The 24,580-nt window shown below is 42.4% G+C and overlaps 1 protein-coding gene and 1 long non-coding RNA gene across 5 annotated transcripts in view; one reads left to right on the forward strand and one right to left on the reverse strand.

Moving 5' to 3' along the window:
• NRG3 (neuregulin 3) overlaps positions 1-24,580 on the forward strand; it is a 1,024,900-nt gene that overhangs the window by 82,674 nt on the left and 917,646 nt on the right. The gene's annotated exons all lie outside the window — the stretch shown is intronic.
• LOC128349627 (uncharacterized) lies at positions 1,657-19,907 on the reverse strand. 2 transcript variants are annotated; one of them, XR_008318888.1, is made up of 6 exons: positions 19,816-19,907; positions 18,463-18,592; positions 16,976-17,093; positions 5,294-5,395; positions 2,831-3,024; positions 1,657-2,099 (listed from the first exon to the last, which is right to left on the reverse strand). It is a non-coding gene; the product is annotated as an uncharacterized LOC128349627 (long non-coding RNA). The 2 variants fall into 2 exon arrangements; XR_008318887.1 differs by having other exon boundaries at positions 19,760-19,901.

Below are 24,580 nucleotides of genomic sequence, written 5' to 3' on the forward strand. Positions count from 1 at the left end.
GTGCATCTGGGGGGCTGCACAACCCAGGCCTCTCTGAAGAGCCTGTGGCATGTGCTTCATAGCCATTACTAGTCCATAAAAATGATCACTAGCATGCCTGCCCATGTATATCCTTTCTGGAACATCAGCTGTCTGGGGGGGAAGAGAAACCCATTATTATTCTGTTTACAAAACTTCTTTTCCTGAAGTCAATTCTTAATTGCCCCTGGTGAGAAGACAAATAGCTAGAGTATATGCACTTCTGCACTAAGCTCTTTGTGGCATGTGTCTCCCTTTTTAGTGGGCAACCACATCTCTTCTCCTTCATGCTCATGCACATATCTGTTAATAGCTGGTACATGCCAGCATGTGATTAACACACTTATTATAAAGGACTCAAGCACAATTCAAAGTGCTGTGTTTTTAAACTTGTAGAGTCCTCAATACTTGGGGCCAGGATGTATCAAGAAGTGCTTCCTCCTGGGTATTCATCCTCTGGTCATATGATCTTCTGGGAAAACGCCATTGTGTGTGCTATCAATCTGAATTGTCTGGATAATGGCAGCTAGGCAAGGCTTCACACCTTCAGTCCTCCAGCTGTTGTTGTGCACCCCTGAAGTAAGGTGTTGGGCTTCTTGCTTGTGGCACCCTCGCTTTGGAACTTTTTTTAGGGAACCTTACCTGACTGCTTCACTGCCTGCATTGAAAAAGCTAGTCCAAAAACCTTTCTTTTAGGACTGCTTTTCGTGCTCTTGTGTGGGACGGGGTAGGGTTGATTATTTCAGCTGCTGGCCTGGTATAAACTGAATTTTTATTTTGATTGATGTTTTGGATTGGATTGATTGTGATTTTTAATGTGAACTGCTTTGAGAGCCTAGTGATGGCTTAAAGGCATGGTATACATTTTAGAAAGAACAAATTTTCAGTTTATATAAATGTCAGTTTTGCTGAAGAAATGGGCAGGCAATGCAATGAGAGAGATGTTTATCTGAATCAATTCATAGCACTTTTTGCTGGGCTTCTTCTTATTTCATCAGTCTTATTTCCAGCCCAAAGAATGCCTTGCACTTGAGACTGCCTTGTTAGCTTAAAACGCAAAGCAAATAATTCAGATTCTACCTGTTTGGATCATTGGATGCTTTGAGCCTCAAATGATTTCCTGCTTCTCTAGGTTCAGGCCGTGCACAATTTCAATCCAAATGTTCCTAACAACTCAGCAATCAAACCCTGAGATCAATTTAGAAGTGAATGCTTTTTCTTATTATTCATGTTCATATTATTATTCCTTCTCATATGGTTGTTCAAATTCTTACATTTAATATTAACAACCATATGAGAAGGAATAATAATGATTTCCTGTAAGGAGAAAGTTGCCATATCCTGTTTGATTCAAATGAACAAAGAAACAGAAATATAATGAGGGAATATATCAACTTGAAACTAAAAATAAGAGGCTTAAATTTAAAATGACCATAGTTTCTGCCTGCTACTAGGCAATAAGAGTTTAAACTTAGATTTAAGTAATGAGGAAAAGGTACCAGTTTGCGGGGGGTGGAGGGGATGAAACTGATTCCATCTTGGTTTGATGAGAACCAAGACAAAATGTAATGCAATAATTACCAACTCGCATGGAGAGCTGTGTGTTACCCAGAAAATCAGTTCATAGAAGGGACTGACTGGTGGTTTGATCCTTTTATAATATAAAGTTTTTATTTTCTAAATACAAATAGCAAGAGAAACACACATCACCATAAAATGTAATTATAAAGCAAAAGAATAATCCATCCTCTTTTTTACTGAGCCACAGAAACTGACAAAATAAACTGTATTTGTCTTATTTCTCTGTGCCACCTCACAACTATATGTATTTCTTTAAGACCTTCAAATTTATTGTGTAAAAAATATGATAAAACTTGTAAAAACATTGTTAAAAGCATAATAAAAACAGACGTTTCAGCGTCAAATGCCAGCCACAGTGCTGTAAACCAAGCAAACTCACTATATATGGGATCACCTTGAAAACTGGAAAGATCCAACATTAGCTTGCTGATATCAGTTCTTCATCCACTAATAATTCCATTCAGAGCTTGATCAGTTGTCTGAATTTGAACTCATCCCTTCTGTGGTGGTAAACAGAATGATGTGATCAATATGTCATGCAAGCTGTATTGAACTTGAGTGAGGTGATATTAGATCTCTCTTTTTGAGTAGATGTAGTTCTATAGTGACTCACAGCTAATTTCTAGCATGAATAATCTAATCTTTGATGTGAGTGTGTGTCCATGTCAGGAAGTTCCATTTTGAAAACCTACGAAACCATGCAAAGTTACAAGTGCAAGACAGCTATCCAAATGGCAGAACTATTTATGAGAGGCAAAAAAAAGGCCTAGGTGATATCATTTTTTAGAACTTTGAAAACTGCTGATGAAGTGAAGTCCAAGATAGATACTTTGATCCTTTATTTATGTGCTAAAATCAACCGCATAGAGCAGTCCCATGGCTGCAGCCTTGTGGAGGAAATGGCATATGAGTGCATGGGTCCATGCACCACCTTCCTCATGGTGACTTGTCTGACCATGGCAGCATGTTTTCTACCTGCTGCACTTACAGGAATAGCCAGTAAGATCATATAGTACTTCCTCCATGCAGCTGTGGTCATGGGACCTTTTGGCATGGGGGATTTTAGCGCATATTAATTGCCTATGTTACAGAAGTGCGAGTTGATGTCTGGGAATTCAGTGCTACTGTATTGTGACAATTTAAAGCTCTTTGTACAATTTATTTGTGCATAAATAAATTGTGGGGAAAGGTAACACTACTGATGCATTTACTTCTTCTTTTATATACTTACCTGTTTGAATGCCAGGCTCTCATATGAAGTTCTCTAGGCCTGAGATTAGTGGGCAGAGACGTGCTCCGAGAGAAACCTTTTTCAAAAGGAAGGCCTCCTGGTGTGACACTTGGAGCACGTTGTGCTCTGCAGTCTGCAATTGTGGAACATTAGCTTCTCCCTAGAGCTGCTCATCAGGGTGCCTTGCTGTAGTTCTAGAAAGAAATTATTGTTTACTCAAGCATTTTAAATCATTTTATTGGTTGTGTTTTGATTTTGTACACAAAGTAGTCTGTAGCACTAAAATGTAAAAATAAATAGTATTTTCTCTTCAAATTTGAAATAAACATACTTTCCTAAAGTGTTTTGAGTGTACACTGTTTATAAGGGGTTTTCCATAGTCTGCTTCAAATGCTTTTCTTCAGCCGGCTGTGGTATCAAAGACAATGGCTTCTCTAAACCTTTTGGGAGTGTGTGTGTGAGAGGGGCAGGGGGATGAGAGGAGATGTTGCCATAACAAACATTTTAAATCAAATCAAAGCTCTTTATTTCGGTCAGCGAGCAGCATAAGGTTAAAAAAAAAAGTAGAAGAGAAAATAGTCAAACTTCTACTACAAGCAATAAAACCAAATAAACTAAAAAAAGTCATCCTGAACATAGATCAAGGTGCTGAAAGTGGACCTACCAGAACTACTGGGAATATATAACTTAGGATAAAAGGAGACAGCAGTATTTCATACTTATGAGATTATTACATATAGAACCCCTGGCTTGCTAGTCAAGTCATTTCCCCGCACAGTCTGTGATGATGCCTTTCAGCACCCTCCTATATCTCTGCTGCCCAATATAGGTGTTTTCCATAGTCTGGGAAACAGAACAGCGGGGATTCGAACTGGCAACCCCTGGCTTGCTAGTCAAGTCATTTCCCCGCAGCAGTATTAGTTGGCTTACAGCTTGTATAATCACCAGCCACAGTGGCCAGCAGTGAGTGGTAATGGGAACTGTAGTCCAACAACAGCTGGAGAACTTTCAGTTGGCCACCCCTGTTCTGAAGAACCTTTCAGCTGACATTTTGTACAGAATGAGCACATGTTGTGAGGGAGGCAATGGAATTGTGGGGACAGGCTCCATCCCCAACTTACATGAATTTATTTGAAGATCTAAAGACAGCTCTGCATGCCAACCATTACAAGAATGTAAGCTGGGGACAGGAACTGCCATCATAGTCCCTCCCCCCTTTACAAAGTGTGTTTATTCTACATTCAGATATCATGGGTTCTAGGCTATGGGTGCTGCTTTATGGAAGCTACTACCATCAATAGCCATGTGATTGGGTAGGAACTCTTTCTGATCATTGATGGGATAATTGTGCTGCTGGCCTAATTTAGATAAAGCATGCAATGAAGGGGGGTGAGCACATACATTCGGCCTCTCCCATCTTGTTGCCATATATTTTGGGGTGTGTGGACTGTCCTCGCATACAATATAAATACTACTTTAATGTAAATTTTAAATTATGTGGAGGGGCAGTTCAGATGGTCCACCCTCCTCTCCACAATTATGTGAAGTGGAACAGTACACTGGTGGCTGGACTAATGGGATGTATTGTCCAAACCAGCCCTACACTGCATAGGAAGCCACCTTATACTGAGTTTAGACCAGTGGTCCATCTAGCTTGGTACTGCTATTCTGACTGGCAGTAGTTCTCCAGGATTGCAGGCAAGAAATTTTCTTAACCCTACTGGGAAAGTTGTCAGGGATTGAACCTGGGCCCTTCTACATGCAAAGCAGATGCCTACCACTGAACTATAGATCAATCCTCAGGCAATGGTCAGAGGACCAAGTGCTGCAGGGAGCTTCTTCCCTCTTCCCTACATGCCCACAAGAATATGGATAGCAACTGCCCACCATTCTCTGAGTCACTGCTGCAATAGATGTTTTGGAAGTGTTCATAGCATATTTAGCAAGACTCCATGTATTTGGTTTTTCTTTCTTAGTGTCGTTTTAAATCCTGCTCTGAGCCTTAGCATTCGAGTGGGATGTACATCAAATCAACAAAGGTATACCAAGCTTTGAAGCTTGAGGTTTTATATCCATTTCCACCTGTGAATGCAAGCTTCAAAACTTTAAACACTAGCTAAAGTCAGCAATCAAAGCTGTTGCTAGAGGAAGATTTTCACCACTAGCTTAAAAGCAGAAAGGGAAGGGGCTTGGTGGATATCCCTGGGGAGGAAGCCACGAAACAGTTGTGCAGTGCGGTGAAAAGGAATCCATCTGTTCAGGAGGCAGCGGAGTTCCTTGAGAAGTTTCAATCCAGTTGATACTCAGCAACATCCAAAGAAGAAAGTTGAGCAGATGATGATTTACCTCTCTTGGTGTCTGTGTATTGTTTATAATGTACAGAGAAAAACCCTCATTATTTCATTTCATTTTTGTTAATTTGTTACATGTATGTTCTGTCTTTTCTCCAAGTAGCTGACTTACCTGAGGTTCTTAGGTGGTCTCCCATCAATTCTTGTTCTTCCTTAGCTTCAGACTTCCTTAGCTTCAGGAGCTGAACTGTGTTTTGTGCCTTCAGATCATTCTCTGGAATCGAAGCATATTGCTGAATAAAAAAAAAAGGTCATTTCCCCTCATATCATCTTTTAATCATATGATTATGCCCCTTATCTAGGCCAGTGGTTTTCAAATTCTGTTCCAGAGAATCCTGGGATCCCCTGGGTACTTATTGGGGTACCTTAATGAGTAAGATCAGTTGAAAAGCTTGCCTGAATGATAGCTAGTCAGCAGTTATCCATCTCCTGCAACACCAGCCACAGGGGAGTATTGGCCATATTATAGGACACATTATGAGGTCACATAATGGAATGATGAGGCTCAGTGAACCTGGCCAGTATCCAGCATTTTGTGTGCAGCCTAGAACAGTTCATGGAATCCTCTGCAACTACAGGGTCCCATGGTTGACATCCAGGCATTCATTGACTGATTATTTGATTAGAAAGCTGAAGGTTTGAAAACCAGATTTAGATATATAATAATCTTTATTACTGTCTGTGACCAGCAACAACAGAAATATACAATAAAGCTCCTCCAGAGTGGATAATAGATAATAGATTTAGATAATAATTCTCTATGTCTAGACCATAGATAAGGCCATTTTCTCACAACCATTTAGAGGAGGTGATAACCTGGAACTGGGCTGTATCACATCAGACTGCAGATAGGGATCCACTTAACTGAAGGCTTCAGAGTGGCTTGGGATGAAATGGAATATATAATATACCTGGACATTTAAAAAAAACCACTAAAATCCTAGCATATCAAGGTTCTAGCCTAGCCTCATCATGACTTACTCATTCTTCATTAACTGGGGTGGTGGGGGGGTTGGTTTTTAATACAGAGGAACATTCCATCATGTGAGGCCTCATCTGCAGTCTGAAGTATATGAGCCACATAGAGATTTATCTCATGTATGGTTTGTGAGAACTAAATCTATATTTTCTTAACATTTTTCTCTTTGGGTTATGGTTATTCACTTGAAATTCTCTATGTGTAAATTTTAGAGTGAATGAATAAAAGTACATATATGTAATGCAACGGATACAGAAGTAATAGTTCTCTTCTTCTCTGGAATGTAGCTAATTGTGGTTTTCTGGAACGTGGCTTTTATTTCTGTAATAGAAGCTGCTTAATAGAAAGAGGAAGCCATCCTTAATGTGCCCAATGGAATGTTATTTTCTTCTCAAAATTTTGATTAATCAAAACAGAAGTCATTTAGCTAAAGAAATACAATTTGAAATGGGGTTTTCTTTTCTTTTTTACTTTAGCAGTTCACTGAAACACATAATAAAGCCAAATATAATTTCCAATTATTCTTAGACTTATTAAAACAAGAGGCTACTGTCCAGACAACCTACTGAAAATGGGTCTGTGCTAGGGATGTGCACAGGGGTCTGTGCTGTCCAGACAACCTACTGAAAATGGGTCTGTGCTAGGGATGTGCACAAACTGGTTCGGCGGTCCTCTTATGGACCGCCAAACAGTTTAGAGGTCCAGCGTTCAGACCGGTTCGGAGGCGGGGGGTTGCCTTTAAGGAGTTGGGAGGGTGCCCACCCACACTTTCCCCCTGTTGGCACTGACGTGCACACAAGCACTGGCCACTTCCGGTATGGCACTGACCAGGGTTGCAAGGAGGTACATAAGAACATAAGAACAGCCCTGCTGGATCAGGCCCAAGGCCCATCTAGTCCAGCATCCTGTTTTGCACAGTCGCCCACCAGATGCCGCTGGAAGCCATAGACAGGAGTTGAGGGCGTGCCCTCTCTCCTGCCATTACTCCCCTGCAACTGGTACTCAGAGGCACCCTGCCCTTGAGGCTGGAGGTGGCCCACAGCCCTCCGACTAGTAGCCATTGATAGACCTCTCCTCCATGAAGTCATCCAAACCCCTCTTAAAGCCATCCAGGTTGTTGGCTGTCACCACATCCTGTGGCAGAGAGTTCCACAAGTGGATCACACCTTGTGTGAAAAAGTACTTCCGCTTGTTGGTCCTAGACCTCCTGGCAATCAATTTCATGGAGTGACCCCTGGTTCTAGTGTTGTGTGAGAGGGAAAAGAATCTCTCTCTCCCCACTTTCTCCACACCATGCATGATTTTATAGACCTCTATCATGTCTCCCCGCAGTCGTCTTTTTTCTAAACTAAAAAGCCCCAGGTGTTGTGATCTTGCCTCATAAGAAAGGTGCTCTAGGCCCCTGATCATCTTGGTTGCCCTCTTCTGTACCTTCTCCAGTTCAACAATGTCCTTTTTAAGATATGGTGACCAGAACTGTACACAGTACTCCAAGTGTGGTCGCACCATAGTTTTGTATAAGGGCATTATAATGTTAGCCGTTTTATTTTCAATCCCCTTTCTAATGATCCCTAGCATGGAATTTGCCTTTTTCACAGCTGCCGCACATTGAGTCGACACTTTCAACGAGCTGTCAACCACAACCCCAAGATCCCTCTCCTGGTCCGTCACCGACAGCTCGGATCCCATCAGCATATACTTGAAGTTGGGGTTTTTCGTCCCAATGTGCATCACTTTACACTTGCTAACATTGAACCGCATTTGCCATTTTGTCGCCCACTCCCCCAGTTTGGAGAGATCCTTTTGGAGCTGCTCACAATCCGTTTGGGATTTCACTACCCAGAAGAACCCATGCTTCTAGATCATTTATGAATAAATTAAAAAGCACCGGTCCCAGTACAGATCCCTGGGGGACCCCACGTCTCACTTCCCTCCATTGTGAGAACTCTCCATTTATACCTACCCTCTGTTTCCTGCCTTTCAACCAGTTAGCAATCCACACATGTACTTGTCCCTTTAGCCCATGACAGCTAAGTTTCCTCAGGAGTTTTTGATGAGGAACTTTGTCAAAAGCTTTTTGGAAGTCCAAGTAGACTATGTCAACTGGATCACCTTGATCCACCCACTCGTTGACACTCTCAAAGAAGTCCAAAAGTTTGGTGAGGCAAGATTTAAATTTGCGGAAGCCATGCTGGCTCACTCTCAGCAGGGCCTGTTCTTCTAGGTGCTTAACAATTTTATCCTTGAGGATGCTTTCCATCAATTTGCCTGGAACGGACGTTAGGCTAACTGGCCTGTAATTTCCCGGATCGCCCCTGGATCCCTTTTTGAAAATCGGTGTTACCTTTGCTACTCTCCAGTCCTCTGGTACAGAGCCCGATTTCAGGGATAAGTTAAGCGGTACGCAGCAGCCCTGCACCAGCAGTTCTGGAGAGAGTACCAGCGAGGGAAAGGGGGTGGGGATGGGCACCCTCCCTGCTTCTTAAATGTAACTCCCCCACCTCCCAGGAGTGCTCGAACCCATTCGTGCACATCCCTAGTCTGCACAGCAAATGGTTTTGTCTTAAAGCAAGTACCTATTTGTCCTTACTAAGAATGCAGAAGGCTTGGGGAAACTACATTTTCCAGGACCCTTGGCATCCAGGTCCTCTTTCATCAAATCTGCAGCAGCAACCCTTGTTGGTGGTGTTGCCACCAGGTAAATTCTGGAAGAAAGGGAATGGAGCAGTGGAAGATGAGTGGATTTGCTAGTGTGTTTGGAAGGTCTCCAGACCTTGTTGTATTCCCAGCAGGGGTGAGGCTCCAGGTTTTCTGCTGAAATAGGCCAATCTTAAAACAAACTAATCAGAGCCCCCATCTAAACCAAGCCCAAATCATTTGTAACCAAATGCATTCTGAGATGAGGCCACGGAAGCATGTCCATTGCTAGGGCTGCCAATTCTGACAGAACCAATTCCTGGAGATTTTCCCCGACAATATTTTTTCCAGTCGCAGGTTTTAACATTTCCAGGATTGCTTTCAATGGTCATATGGAGACTGATGCCAATTCCTGAATACTCCAGAGCAATTGTGGAGAGCTGGCAACCTTACCCATCACCTGGTTTAGTTTAGTTTAAAATGTTTGTCTGGAAATGGTGAAAATAACATTCACATGAGGGGCAAATATGATCACCTAATGTGGCAAATTTGGAGGTTCCTTAATGGGAAAAGAGAGTGCCACCTTTGTCACGAACCCTGTCACCTATTAAGATCTTCTGGAGAAGTCTGTTTATGGCTACCATCAGCTCGTTTGGAGGCCACTCAGAACCGGACCTTCTCTCTGGCTGCACTGGGGCTTTGGAATATACTCCTTGTTGAAATAAGAGCATCTGTTTGCTTTTAGGAAGACCCTCAATATGCACTTATTTTTTCAGGCTGTTTAACTGAAATTAATTTTAAACTCTTTTTAAAAATCTCCTGGTTAAACTGATTTTAACTGTTTTTATTTAACTGATTTTAACTGTTTTTATTCTGTTTTACATTTCTTATGTTTTAACTGTGTACACTGCTTTGAGATTCATATATCAGGCTGTATAGACATATGACAAATAAATAAAATAAATAAAAATATTTGAGGCAATGTATAGGTCAAGCAAAATTTCTTGGAGGGATGGTCGTGGTCTACACATTTCTAATTCTGTTTATTCATGCAGAATGCTGGATTGACCTAATTGAAATAGCTGTGCTGTCCAGAGACACAAAGGGTGTTGATTCTCCCATCTGTGGCTAAAATGCTTCACAGTTCAAACAGTAATACTAGGAATTCAGATTTTAATGCAGTACTGTAGTCATATCCAAGTAGATGAAGGCTAGACTAAAAACCTCTCCCTGATATGCTAGTTTTAGTTATGAAATGAATATTATCACATGCAGCCATTTTATATGCAAGTGGTACAGTCCAGAGATAGAGAAACCACATGATGCTGCTGACTGTAGCTTGGCTTTCAAATTGAAGTGTTTAACATAGCTGGGAGCCTATTGTTACGAAGTAGCTTTTCTGATGGGAGAAAAGTAGAGAATTAAAGTAGACAAATCTACTTAAGAAGAATGTGGTCCCAAATGATTGAAAACGTTCACAATACTCCTGTAACATCAAGAAAATAAATGAGCAATGGACAGATATTTTTGCTGCCATCTTCTGCAAGGCTCCAGGCACCACACATTTCCTAATCCCAGTTAGTTTTCAATATGTCGGAAGGCCAGAGATAAAATCTGTCTGCATTTGTCACGGGTCTTTGGTGGTGGTTTCCCCCCTCCTATAAACTCTTTTTTTCTTGTACCATCAAAATGCTATTTGCAAGAACATAATATTGTTCTCCATCTTTATTCCACGTCTGCAGCAAAATTGAAACAATATCTTACGTGCTTTAACATGGTTATACAATGAGTTAGAGATGAAATCTCTTGCTGGATATATATATTGGGCAACCTCAACTGCTGTAAATGCAGGGAGATGAATTTATCTTGTCAGTTTGCATTATGAATACACGTTTTGCATGTCCTAGGGTATATGCATGACATTCTAAACAATAGACAAACTCCCTTTCCTTTTGTGCACTGTGTCCTCTCACAACAGCCCTTTGCATAAAGAAAATATACCCATAAATATTAACTAAGCCCTGCCCTACCTTCTGACACCTAGTTGGCCGTGGGGGTTCCTTATGGTATTGGGAATTGCTGAGCCCTGGTAGAATTGCCCAAGGGTGGGGAAGTCTTTATTTTAGCTACTCAGAAGAAATCAGTGATCATTTTGGTTAGAGAAGGCTGGCTCGCTGGCTGGCTGTTGGTAAGTGATCTTTTGCTGGCTTCTTTGTGTTTGGAGAGGAATGCAACCTCTGCTTTCTCTCCCTTGCTTTATGATCTGATCTGTATGCAAAGCAATATTGCTCATTCCCAAAATGGCATGCCTAAAACATTAGAAGGAACAGCAAACTGTAAGACTGGACTAATTAGATTAGAAAGTGGCATAAGAGGCCAGAAAGTTCTTTTAGGGCATATGCATGCCCTAAACTACTTTTCAAATAACTGCAGAAGCAGCTTTCCATGTGGGTGTGGTGTAAAGAAGGAATGGATTCTGTTGGAAAGAAAATAATTTTAAAAATCCATTTACTATGCAGAGAGCTAGCCAGGTTTTTCTCTGAATCGTGGCCAGTAACTATAACATTATTATGTCTTCTGGGTGTTGTGGTTCATTGGGCAAGGATTAAGGAAGTGATCTCTCTAAAAACATTTGTTGCTTGCCAGGTTCAGTGGTGGGCATCCAAAGCAGGCAGAGAGTGGCACCCAGTTGTTCAGCAGGTATGGAGTAGGGAGAGAGTGTCCCCATGCATAATTGCTTCCCATTGTGTCCTCTAAGCTACAGGAGATGGTTCATAGTTGCAGCAAGCATCATTGAAAAACCTATGATTTTTCCATTTATTTATTTACAGGCATACCTCATTACTCACAGGGGTTCTGTTTCATGCCTACAACCACAAGTAATGAAACTGCAAGTAATGAGTCAGTATGCTTGTGGAGACTGGGGGGTTAGGTTACTGCATGGTGGGGAAAAGGCAACAAAACTGGTAAAAATGGTTTTTAAAAAGCAAAAATAATGTGAAGTCATTATAGTAGCCATGTTCGGCCAATTTCCATGTGCCCAGCAATGCCCTCTGCAATCGATGCCCCTGATCAATTTAGCCAATTGTCCACAAAAAGTCACAGGAAAAATTCTTTAAAAAAAACAACAGATGAGATACAAAATGGCTCCTTTTCTTAAAATGCCGGCTGGAAATGACCTCCGAGGTCATTCCATCCAACCTCAAAACGTGGATAAGTGAAATTAATCCCATATTTGCTCGATTTTTTTCATATGTATGCTGAGGTCGGGTGTCAATCAGCGAGAGCAAATCCACATACAGCAAGGTCCATCTGCATGGCTTTTTAAAGTGGGCAGGCAGAGCTGCCCTTGTTACTTCAGAATGCATTTGTTCTCCACTTTTGTAGCTGGTCTCTGCATTACTTGTGGCTTATATAGATTTATTTACTTTTTCATGTGTACCCTGTGCTTCTTTCAAGAAGCCCAGAGTGGTGCACATGGTTACATTTATCCTCCCAACAGCCCTATGAGGAAGGTTATGCTGAGAGATTAATGACTGTCCCCGAGTCACCCAGTGAGTTTCATGGCTGAATGGGTGTTTGAACTTAGACTTCCCCAGTCTAGAGCAGCACACTAATCACTGTACCCCTCTGGCTCAGAGTTATTTATTTTTGTTGTTTGTTTGTTTATTAGTAGTAGTATTCATTTTTTGCAATAATCAGGTAGACAGAGCTGCCCTGGTGACTTCAGAATGCATTTACCCTTCACAGAAGCAACCTTTTGCAGCTGGTCTGTACTTTACCTGTTGCTTGTAAAGTTGTGTGTGTGTGTGTGTGTGTACGCATGCACTTGTGTTTTGATCCTGTCATTGTGTGTGTATATGTATTTCAATCTCACTCATTAGCAACAAATCTACACTTTGCCAGTTATTGCTAAGGCACCCACCTAGTCCTAACTCCACCTCTGCAACTGCCCACAATTGGCTCCACCTCTCACGACCTGTGGCTCCACGCATCACCTGCCTTGCCTAGCATGCCCCACCCCACAGTCCCAGGAACCATCAGTCGCCACCGCTAGCTTAGTATGCCAAAACTAGACACCCACAGTCTACACACTCATAGTCTAGTTCCATGTTTGTGTGTGTGAGATATGCACATACATGTGTACCCAGGGCCTTTTGGGAAGGGGGCAAATGGTTGCCCAAGCCCCACATATGGAGGGTCCCCCATCCAAAGTATGGTTCAGTATTTGACATGACAAGATCAGTCCTTTTTATTCAAGGCAGTAAAACCAATCAGTTAAAATATTTATTATTTATTTATTTAAATTTTATTTATCAAATTTGTACACCGCCCCAAACTTTCAAATCTGGGCTGTTTACAATAACCCATGCCATGAGCAAGTATTCTGCTTTCTTACACTGGCACAGGATATAGTGGCTAACATACTGTGCAATGTTCCACATGCAGTGGGATGTAATATTTGAACAGATGTGCAAGAGAACTATTCACATGTGCAACAATTGTGCAAATGGAGTTGCATGATAGTGTAGCTGTTTATGCAATTTCTGCCTTTGTGCAGCTGAACAAGTTTCCAGTGTGTGTGTAACACTGTGCAGTATGTAAGAGAGAAGGGATGAGTGGGGACCTCAAATGAGTGGGGACTCTGGCCTCCCAGAGTTTTTAAGAATGGTCTTCCAAGTGGAAAGTTGCATATCTGGATCTTTTAAAATCTTGATGTTCACTTCTCCACTTGGAAAACTGTTTCAAGCATGTGGTAGAGTAGGCTCTAGGACATGAAAACGGGTTGGATCTGCAAGAATGGAACAATACTTCCGCTTGCATGGAAGGGCTTGATTTCCACCAGTGTTTTCTGCGTCACCAGCCCACCCACCATAACATATACTAGCACATAACACCCCCAGCACAACTCCTTCCGGTGGCTGTTGCGGGTGTCTGTCTTATGTTTCTTATTTATATTGTGAGCACTTTGGGGACAGGGAGCCATTTTATTTATATTGTTGAAAAGTGGTATATAAATATTTGTCATATACTCATCATATACACTATTGGCTTTTTGAGGACACTGAGGCCTGAACCCTAGAAGAGTGAGGTAGAAAAACCCCATTCTGTTACTCTGGATTCAGTCCAATCCATTTGTTAGACTTTTTAAGGTACCAAAGAATGTATTTATCACTGCTACCCATCTGAAATTTATTTTATAAGATTTCAGAGAGTGTGTACTACAGATTTCAAAAAACTGAAAAACCTCTAATAAGCTTTATAGGATTTTAATAGTTCTTCAGCTTCATATGAACCTTGAAGAAAACCTTAGAAAATGCCCCAAAGTGTCTGAAATACATTTGCCATAGAGGGAGGAGGAGCCCTGGAATCCTCAGTTAAACCTTTAATTGTACCTTAATGATTAAAGGAAGCTTTCAAATCAATGTGGGATTTCTACATAATAGATTAGTTGCAGTAACTATATATATATAACAGGAACAGTTATAAGGTCTGCAGTTACTTTTTTAATGTTATTAGTTGCATCTTTTCCTGCACTGAAATACTGGATAAAATAGGCACTGAAATACTGGATAAAATAGGATAAAAAGATCAGATTTTGTTTTTAAATTTTTTAAAGTTTATGTTTCTAAGACTAAAGTCTAATTTTCTGTGTTTGTGGTGGGAAGCCTGAATCGTCCCCCAAATCTGCAACTAGTTACAGACCCTGAGGTACATAGTATCCAGTGTGAATGTTTACATATAACTGCCTTGCTGGATTGGATCAAGATCCTGGCATATTTCTAGCAGCAACAGGCCAGATGCCCCAGGAAGCAGGATATGATGAGTATCTCCTTTTGTTTGTTGGTAATAATAGCTAATAAGAAACAAGTTGTTCTCGTAAGAACTAATCTGCCTACTTTACTTTCATTATAATCTTAATTGATAATTACCATCTTCACAAGTTAGCCCACTTCAGCTTTAAATGTTCATACGTCTGCCATCCTGAATTCGGGTGGATGACATCATCACAGACTATGCCATTGAGGTGTCCCTATATGTCACTCACTGCAACTGTACCAAATTTGATTCAATTGGCTAGGTAGTTCACAAGTTAGCCCATTTTTGCCTCAGCCGTTCACATGTATGCCATCTTGAATCAGGGCAGATGACACCATCACAAACTACACCACTGTGGTGTCCTTATGTGTCACTCACTACAACTGTACCCAATTTGGTTCATATTGGTCCAGTCATTGTGAAGTTGATGGTGGGGGGTGGGGGAACACACATGGACACACACGCACATGCACACACACATAAAATGCTGGGTAACCTCATAAGCAAGCTTTCCTTAAAGAAATAGGCTGAAAATGGCATGAATTTGTCTACAACTTTTAAAATGAAATCTATGCTAGTGGCCATCACCTGGGCCAACACTGTAGACCCAGTTTGTACTAATTAATTTGGATACCCCTGCCAAAGTCATTTTGTGATTTATATGACAATGATTAACGATATCTGATTGCAGCAACTTCACATGAATAATGCAGCATATGAACTATCATTCATTAATGATTATTTTCTAGGCAATCTGTGTTGAAATGGAATTACTGATCTCAACAAAAACAAACACACGGACAGGCTAGCATTGTGATTGACTACAAGACTGTGATATCTTTTCACCATAAAAATAGTGTTAGGTTGGTAGTCTAACTACAAATAGCACTGTTCTTCCATATAATATCATGCCAACTGAGCATTGGCCAACAACTGAGTGTGGCTGCAGCCATCTATATGCTTGATTTTTGTATTTATTTTTTAATGCTCCTGTTGTTTGACTCATGGATGGTACCATTCATTTCATTATCTTTTTAATAGTAAAGGTAAAGTGTGCCGTCAAGTCGGTGTCGACTCCTGGCGACGACAGAGTCCTGTGGTTGTCTTTGGTAGAAGGAGGGCTTTATCATTGCCATCTGCTGTGCAGTATGGGATGATGCCTTTCAGCATCTTCCTATATTGCTGCTGCCCGATATAGGTGTTTCCGATGGTCTGGGAAACATACCAGCAGCGATCCGAACTGGCTGAGTGAAAAGTTGCCTTCTGGGAACTTTCCATTCAAATTTGAGAGTATGAGAAGGATTTGGGAGGTGGAAAAATCTCCCATTTTGAAGGAGTAGCTTATTGCTAACTGATAGCAATTTAAAATTTTTTAAAAATCCAACATGTTTGTACTTCTGCAGGCAGCAGCAGCGGAACACAGAAAACATCCACCATTACCAAGGATAAGCCACCCCTGAAACTTCCTGAAGGTTTCACCAGTGGTGTAGTGATGTTGGCCACTGCCACACTCACTCCTCCATTCACCCATTGCTGTTATCTGCAGTCCTGTCCATGGCATGGTATAATGACATCACGGCAGCACCACAATTGGCTTGCTGCCCTTTGTTGACTGTGGCAACTACTCTGGATGGTCCCACGGAGCCCAGTGGACAGTGGGAGAGAGGACCAGCTGATGGCAGGGCCCGGTTGGCCTCTTTTCCTCATGGGGCTCCAGGCAGCCTGTGTTCTTGGAACTTAGCCTCTCAGTTATAGATCAACCCCTGGATTTCATACTCTCAGCTCCCAAATCTCTGAATATGCTGCTCCAATGAATGGGGTGAATAAAATGGGAGACTGGTTCAGATCTGCCCTAATTTTTAAATCTTATTTTGCAAAATATTTTTTCTGCGGCCTCCAGCATCCCACAATGCACCACGTGAGGAGTGTGGTACATTGGGAGATTTCTCCACTGCCTGCCACCCGGCTCTATGGATGCTTGGCCTGCAGGCAGCCTGAGTGTTCATATGACCAGGAGAGGTGAGGAAGAAGAGCACCCATGCCCTTCTGCCAGCCTCACCTTTAGCCTGGGTTTAAAAACTCGGGCTATCTGGTTGCAGAGCACCAGAATCGGGACTAATCCAGGCATTCCACACGAGCAGCCCTACCCAGGTAGAGCTGTTCAAGCCTGAGTAGGGCTACTTGTGTGAACTACCTCTTTGTCTACTGTGAATGGTAGCGCTTCTCCAAGATCTCAGGTTGGAGGTCTTTCCCAGCACCGTGATCTGAGATCTTTTTACTGAAGATTCTAGAGATTGAGCCTATGTGAAAAACATGTGCTGTGCCTCTTAGCTATGGCCCCTCCCCTGTCTATCTTACCTTTCCAGTTATTTTCAATGTTGTGTTGAGCGTGCTCCATGAGATGGTGAGTCAGGCAAGTTTGTTAAAATCCTCCAGAATGTTCACACAGTGAGGATGGTGGCATTTATGTTCCTTTCTGGGAAGAAACAAAAAACTGTTTGTTCAGTCTAAGGAGACATCTGTCAGATTTCTTCCCTTTTATGCAAGCTGGGTTTTTCTTTGGCATGCGTTACGCAGATTTGGTGTGACAAGTGCACCAGATTATATCTTGTATTTGCAGGAGGGGTTATTCTATGTGCAGTGCTGCATGCAATTCTTTTTCTCCTCATTCTTCCATTTTGTGTTCAATTACCTGCATGGTTTCTACTTCTGAGTTTACTGCTTTTTACAGTACAGCTGTGTTCAGCAAACACATCAGACAACTAACTGCCCCTGTCTTTGTTTTTCTTTTGCACCCCTTTAACACAGATATGGAAACTCACAGTGAACTTGATCAGTGAAAACATTATCTTATATTGTCTTATACTGGAACAGAGATGGCCAGGGCAACTAGTGATCCAGAAGCCAAATCTCACCAGCAGGGGAATTTTATCTTCCTCCTAGGGGCCATACAAAATTCTAATAAAGATTCGGTACAAGGTTTTGCTTATTTCCCCCCTATATTTCATACTTTGTTAATATCCTTTATTTTATATGTAACACATATATACATATTTGTAGGTGATGATATGCCTGAATGAATATGCTGCATACCTGAGAAATCTTTATTGGCTAACCCTGACTAACAAAATGCTTGCCTAACAACCAAAGTTGCACTAGTTGAAGATCAGATAGTTGTGCTAAAAACATGGATTTACAGAATTTGATCGTGCTGTCCTGCAAAAGGTCCCTTTAAAACAAATCAGGTGTGCTGCAAGTTGGGCATTGCGCAAGCGTAGGCCGATACTAGTCTTGGCAGTGGCTTCTCCAAGGTTGCAGGCAAGAATCTCTCTCAACCCTATCTTAGAGATGCCAGGGAGGGAACTTGGAACCTTCTGCTCTTCCCAGAGCGGTTACAACCCCTGAGGGGAATATCTTATAGTGCTCACACTTCTAGTCTCCCTTTCATATGCAACCAGGGCAGACCCTGCTTAGCTAAGGGGTCAAGTCATGCTTGCTACCACAAGACCAGCTCTCCTCTCCTCCAGGCCCATCCAATACACTGTTGCTCAGGGCAGCTAAAATAATCAGTCAAACCAATACACTATACAAATATAAAACTGATAAAATAGAAACTAAAAACAAATCTCAGTTAAAGCCAAAGTTTATAATTACAAGTTAACATGTTTAAAATCCTCCAAATATATTTACAGCTATAATGTTAAAATGCCTCTCTCAAAAGATGGGTCTTCAACAATTTCTTAAAGACTTTCAGGGTCTTTAAGAAAAGAATGTATGCTTGAAGTCACCTTGAACCTTTTTTTTTCAAAGTATATAACTTTTAAAAGTAAATAAATGGTGCTCACTTTATTGTAGAGCCTGTGAGGGACTTAGTTTGTATGGCAAGATATGATACATTTCTGGATCTTTGCTCACAGTCTGGAGAACAGAGTGACACATGCTCCTCTGAAAATACAGAGGTTGACCATTCCTGCTCTAGAAGTCAGAAGAAAAGTTAACAACATGTATTAAAAATGGTTTGAAAGCATAGGTGATTTTTCAATATAGTAGGGTATAGGGGGACCATATGGGTGGCAAGATATGGTGATAATTAGCTATCCTAGAGCACATTCTTCCCTCCCGTATGCCCCAGGAAGTCTGCAAAACTTAACCAACTTCTTTTTATATTGAAAAAAAATAATAATTTTTGAGTATTTTCTCTCAGAATTCCACTGGTGTTCTGTCCATTTGTGGGACCGATGAAATTTCCAAATGTGCCTCAAAATTTTGCTTTAGCTGAAATTTGGCATCTCTAGTAATGAAATTTTACTGAAATAACACTCTGTTGTTAAATAATAAGAACCATAGAGTTTGTGCAACTGAGAATGCGTGTAAATAGTATTTGTCCAGACAAGGATGTTAATTTGTGCAGGCTCTCAGTAGATACTCATGCTCTTCCCAGCTGCTTTCATAAGAACCTCACAGAAGGAGCTCCAAGTCAGATCATTGATCCATCTAGCTGAGTAATATCTACACTGAACAGACTCTTCAAGATCTCAAGCTGTAATCTTTCTTAGCCCTGCTGCCCAAGGTCCTCTTTAACTGGAGATACCTGATACTGAATCTGGAATGTGCTACGTGCAAAGTATGTGCCTGTGACTGAGTGATGGACTCCCTTATTCTGCGGCATGTGATCACACAGTATCATGGCTCTTCTTTGTGCACTCTATGACAGTTCTGCCACTCTTCCCCCAGCAACCAAATCTGTATGTCTTCCTTGGCCCACTGCCACCATTTTATTCACTACTACAGTTGCTATAAAAATAATTACCTCATCAATAGTTAATATTCACTCCCTATGGTAGGTGGTAAATGCTGTAGGCATAGGAGTGACACCAGTAGAGAGTTCATTCAATTAGAAATTAAAGATAATTTATTTTTTCTCCAAAAGGTATCCTTTTAAATTAATACAGAAATTTAAAAGGTAACTATTTACAGGACTACTTCAACCTATGATAATAGACTTTGGCACTGGCAGCTATGACTGTGACTGAGGTTGACCTTCGATTCGGTTCATTTTATTAAAATCATAGATCAATATATGGGGTTGACCTTAAAAACTAAAGTTAACAGAGTTAAAATTTCATACATTTTTTTCCTCACCTTCCACCACTTCCTTTTCTTAACACCAGCCTACCATTTTTTTCCTTCTGTGTTACCTTTTTTAAAAAAAATCAGCTATTTTCCTGGTCAGGCCTTGAACATCTTGTTTCCAACCAGACAGTTAGTTCTTTTCCACTGTCAGTTAACTTCCAACTGAACTCTGCCATCCTACTGCTCAGCTGATGCAACGCATGGAATTCCTTCCACCAATCAAATCCAGTCACGCACCCCAGTGACCATAATTAGGGTCCAATCACTTGGAAACAGTTGCCATGCTCACTTTGCCACTAACCTAAAGATATGTTTAGCCTGGAGAAGAGAAGACTAAGGGTAGATAAGATATCTGTCTTTAACTATCTGAAACATAGAAGGTGGTGCAAACATGTACTGTGTTGATCTTCAGGACTGGAGTAGAACCCATGGGTTGAAACTGCAAAGAAGTAAATTCAGGCTAGCCATTTGGACAAATGCCTGTACAACAGTGGAACAATCTGCCTCACACAATGGTGGGCTCTCTTTTGCTGGAGGTTTTAATAACATAAGGACAGCCCTGCTGGATCTGGCCCAAGACCTATCTTGTCCAGCATCCTCTTTCACACAGTGGCCCACCAGATGCCTCTGAGAAGCCCACAAGCAAGTGGTGAGGGCATGCCCTCTCTCCTGCTGTTGCTCTCCTGCAACTGGTATTCAGAGGCATCTTGCCTCTGAGGCTGGAGGTGGCCTATAGCCATCCGACTCGTAGCCATTGATAGCCCCTTTTAAAGCTAGTGGCCATCACCACATCTTGTGGCAGAGAATTCCATAGGTTAATTACGCACAGTATGAAAAAGTACTTCCTTTTATTGGTCCTAAGTTTCCTGGCCTTCAGTTTCATGGGATGGTCCTGGTTCCAGTGTTGTGTGTGAGAGAGAAAAATTTATCTCTGCCAGCTTCTTCTTTTCAGAAGCTGGATGGTCATCTGCCAGGAATGTTGTGTCAGTTTCCTGCTTTGACCAGGGACTGGTCTAGAAGATCTCCAAGGTCCCTTCCAACGCTGACATTCTGTGATTATATATTTGGCAGTTGCTTCCTGCGTCATTGGTGGATAACACTTCTAGCAAACAAGCCATACACAAAATAGGAAATTGGCCACTCTGCCATTTCTATGCATCCTATAATTCATTGACAGACCTCAGCACCCTGGTGTGGCTTTGCTTCTAGCTTGCTGAGCTGGGGAGCAGAAAGTTGTGCAAAGTAAGAGTGCCACCAGAATCGGTGCCATAACATGGAACTCACTAGATGAACTGAGGCTTTCATGTAGAAAGTTTCTCTCCCCCATGTCAGTGGCAGCAGCCAACAGTTGCAGGGAATTACAGCTGAAAGCCCTCAACCCACGTGGTAAGGTCTACTTAACAAAGGGGGAATACCACTCCCTGTGGTGAGTGTAATTACTAGCACAAGTCTAAGTATATTGAATTGAATGGCATGATTCTATTTTAGTACCTATGCATTTTCTCAGGATTACTGGAAGTTACTAAAGAATGCAGTATATGTGGGGAAATTTTGCAGATTAAATATATGCATATATAAGATATAACGTGGGTGGATGAAATCTTGAAGCTCCATCAGTCAATACCCATGCATTATAATTGAAACCTTATCTTCCTTTTGGTTTCTGCCGCTAATTTCTGAATGGGAGCTATGATTGTGTGGGTGGAAGTAGAGCCTATATTCTCATGTATTATATATACACACATAAAAGACAAAGTGCTCCTGCATAATGGTCTTTTGCAAACATCACCACGTGTTTTTATGTACTGTTTCAAATGCCATTAGAGGATGTACATCAAATCTATGTAGATGTTAGTAGTAGTGATACAGTGATTTAAAGTCTAACTGGATTATCTAAGAATATTCAAACCAGCTTCTTAAAAAGTATTTAACTTTTTTGTTGTTCAAGGCTCATAGTATTTGATCATTGCACCCAGACCAATGAAGACTTGATGCATATTTGGAAGTAAAGGGTCACAATTTATTTAATTTATTTAATTTATTAATTTTATTAATTAAACAAGCAAACAAAAAACAAGATTGGCTCTCCACCCTCTCCACCCTCTAAACTAGGGGCACTCAGGTCACATTGAAGATCACCTAAAACACATTGGCCACATTCGCACATAATGCGAAACCATAATTAAATAGCGTAGAGATTGGGACTCGATTACATCCAAATGTGTGAAACCACAGTTTCACAGCAAAAGTGACCTGCGGTTTGCCTTTCCAAACCCAATTTGAACCTTCGGTTTGTAGTACGTTTTGCTGCCCCTACCTGAGGTTTGGTAGTGGCAGCACTATGTGCAAATGAGGGTGCACCATAATGGTGGTTTCATTTGTAGACCTGCCTGCAGTGGCTCTTCTTGCTGGCTGCCTCTCTGAGCACTCACCTCACCCCTCCTGTCTCTGATCCAACAAAGGAGTTACTCAGCGAGAGGGATGCCGCCACATCTCATCCCGAGCTTTCAAAGCCTGTCAAAAGCCAAAGTCACACAGGGGCAGGCCCTCTTCCAACTCTGTGCCTGGATCCCCCTCCTGGCAATCAGGAGAGAAAGGGGACAAGATGTAAATATGGGCATGAAGTGGTTTGCTCCCCGAAAATGAAGCGGCAATTATGTATGTTCACAAACACACCCCTTCAGGATGGCCACACAGGCAGGGCAACCCCATTAGAGCAGAAACATATGGCATGGCAGGAAAATCTGGGGCTAGGTTTAAAAGGCACCCTCAATCAGGGATTCTTGAATGGCCAAGGTTTTTTGGGGGGGGGGTTGCACAGGGATGTTGGAGAAGGGGGGCCAGCCCCTCCCCCTTGGGGGTGCCTGTGTGTTCCCTAGGCTTACTCATGAGAAGGGCCAGGTAACAGGATCAGCATTGCTCCAGTGAAAGCAATGATTCTTCATATCCGATTAGGACAGATGCTGATCTGGAGCAGACTGCTCACTCTTGAGAGTGTAAGGCCATGGGGATACACCTTAACAAGAGAAGAAGCATCTGTGGGGACAGGGATGTAAGGCAGCATCACTAATAATGCATGATGACAATCCTCCTTCTCCTATAGACCACTCTCTCACATGAGTGTCACACCATGGGGGCCAGATGGCAGATGCTACCCAGCCAGGTTGCTCTATATAACAAAGCCACAGGGACGCGTACCCCACCAACAGCTCTGCCTGTCTTGATGACTTCCATCAAGTAGCTGTCAAAATGTGCTCTCTGCCAGCCCATCCATGCATTTGGACATGTGCACCTTTATTTGTGCCTGGAATGGTGACCCTGCTTCCTTGGGGTAGTGCAAATTGGGGCTGCCCTCTCCCACAATTCCCTGTGGCAGCAGATCTGCAAATGGCACAATGCAGTCCGAACCAGGGAATTTTGAATGAGAGTTAAGATCGGTCCCTGAACCTGATGTTTCCCCAGTCTTCACACACAGCTAGGCTCTGACACATGGAGCGTCAAAATCTCCTCTGAGTACATAAAAGACTTCTTGGAGAGGAGGGGGTTGCATGCAAACATTCTGTTAACCAGAGAGCGTGGGGGCCGATTTGTTGGGTTAGCTCAACTCATGAACATGCAGCCTGACAGAAGACCAAAGGTTTTTGAGCCTAAGGTCTTCCCCAGTAGACAGGCCATGTCAAGAGAGTGCTAGTCTGCTGGTGGCAAGCCACCATGGGGGCAAGAGTGTGGTTTGGTCTGCATGGACTGCTTTGTTGGGGTGAGCCCTCACAAGAGCATCCTTGGTCACAGCACTTAGGGTTAGACCCCAGGATCCTTTGCCCTTCCTCATATCCCCCCATGTTCCCTCCACTTCCTTGAGAAACAGGGATAGAGTGCCCCCCAAGACTCCCCCCCCCACCACCACCACAACTTGTGCTTGTGCAAAGCAGTTTTGTTTGGAGGCACTTTGGAGGGCGGCGGTGCAATCGCTGCCAGAAGTGCCAGCATGCCATGCCATGGCATTTAAAGGGATTTAAATACCCATTCCCTGCCAAGGGAGGGTGGACCATTCTGAAAAGGCACTATCATGCTTGGCACACCCCCTTGAAGTTCAAATGTTGTAAGCCAAAAATTCCTACCCGGACTCCAAAAGGACAGCCAATCAAAACCCACACTAAGGATATGCACAGACTGGTCTGGAGCCCATTCTAAAGGCCTCCGAACTGGTCCAGACCTGGGGCTGGTTCGGCGGTTCGACGCTGGGGGTGTGTGGGTGGGTGTGGACCTTTAAGGGCGGGGCAGGGTGTACTTATCCCTCCCACAGCTTTTTCCTCTCCAGCACTCCCATTTTTTAACACATTTTTAACACCCTTCCCCTGTTCCTCAGCAAAAGGCTTCAAAAGCCTGACTGTTCCTGCACACGTCGCACGCACGTCACATCTGTGCATTGCATGTGCACACACATGTCTGATGTATGCACACGGCGCACAGAAGTGATGCGCAAGCGCAATCAGGCTTTTGAAGCCTTTTGCCGAGGAATGGGGGAAGGGACAGCAGGGAGATAACCTGCCGCCCCAAATGCATTAAAAAATGGGAGCACTGGAGGAGGAAAAGCGGCGGGAGAGGTAAGTACACGCTCCCCCATCTTTCAAGAGCCCCCCTCCCCAGTGCCATACCGTGGAGGTGCGGTTCCATGCACACCACTAACCCACATTATGTCCAAGGGTGGGCTGAGAGGGATTGCTTTGAGTTCACTGGGTGCTAGGCCAGGCAAACTGGAATTGCAACAATTTTTCTAACTCCACCCTCCTCTGGCCCAACAACCAATGAAAATGTCCTGTTTGCCTCATG

This window comes from Hemicordylus capensis, chromosome 3 (assembly GCF_027244095.1).
Source record: "Hemicordylus capensis ecotype Gifberg chromosome 3, rHemCap1.1.pri, whole genome shotgun sequence".
Classification (NCBI taxonomy): domain Eukaryota; kingdom Metazoa; phylum Chordata; class Lepidosauria; order Squamata; family Cordylidae; genus Hemicordylus; species Hemicordylus capensis.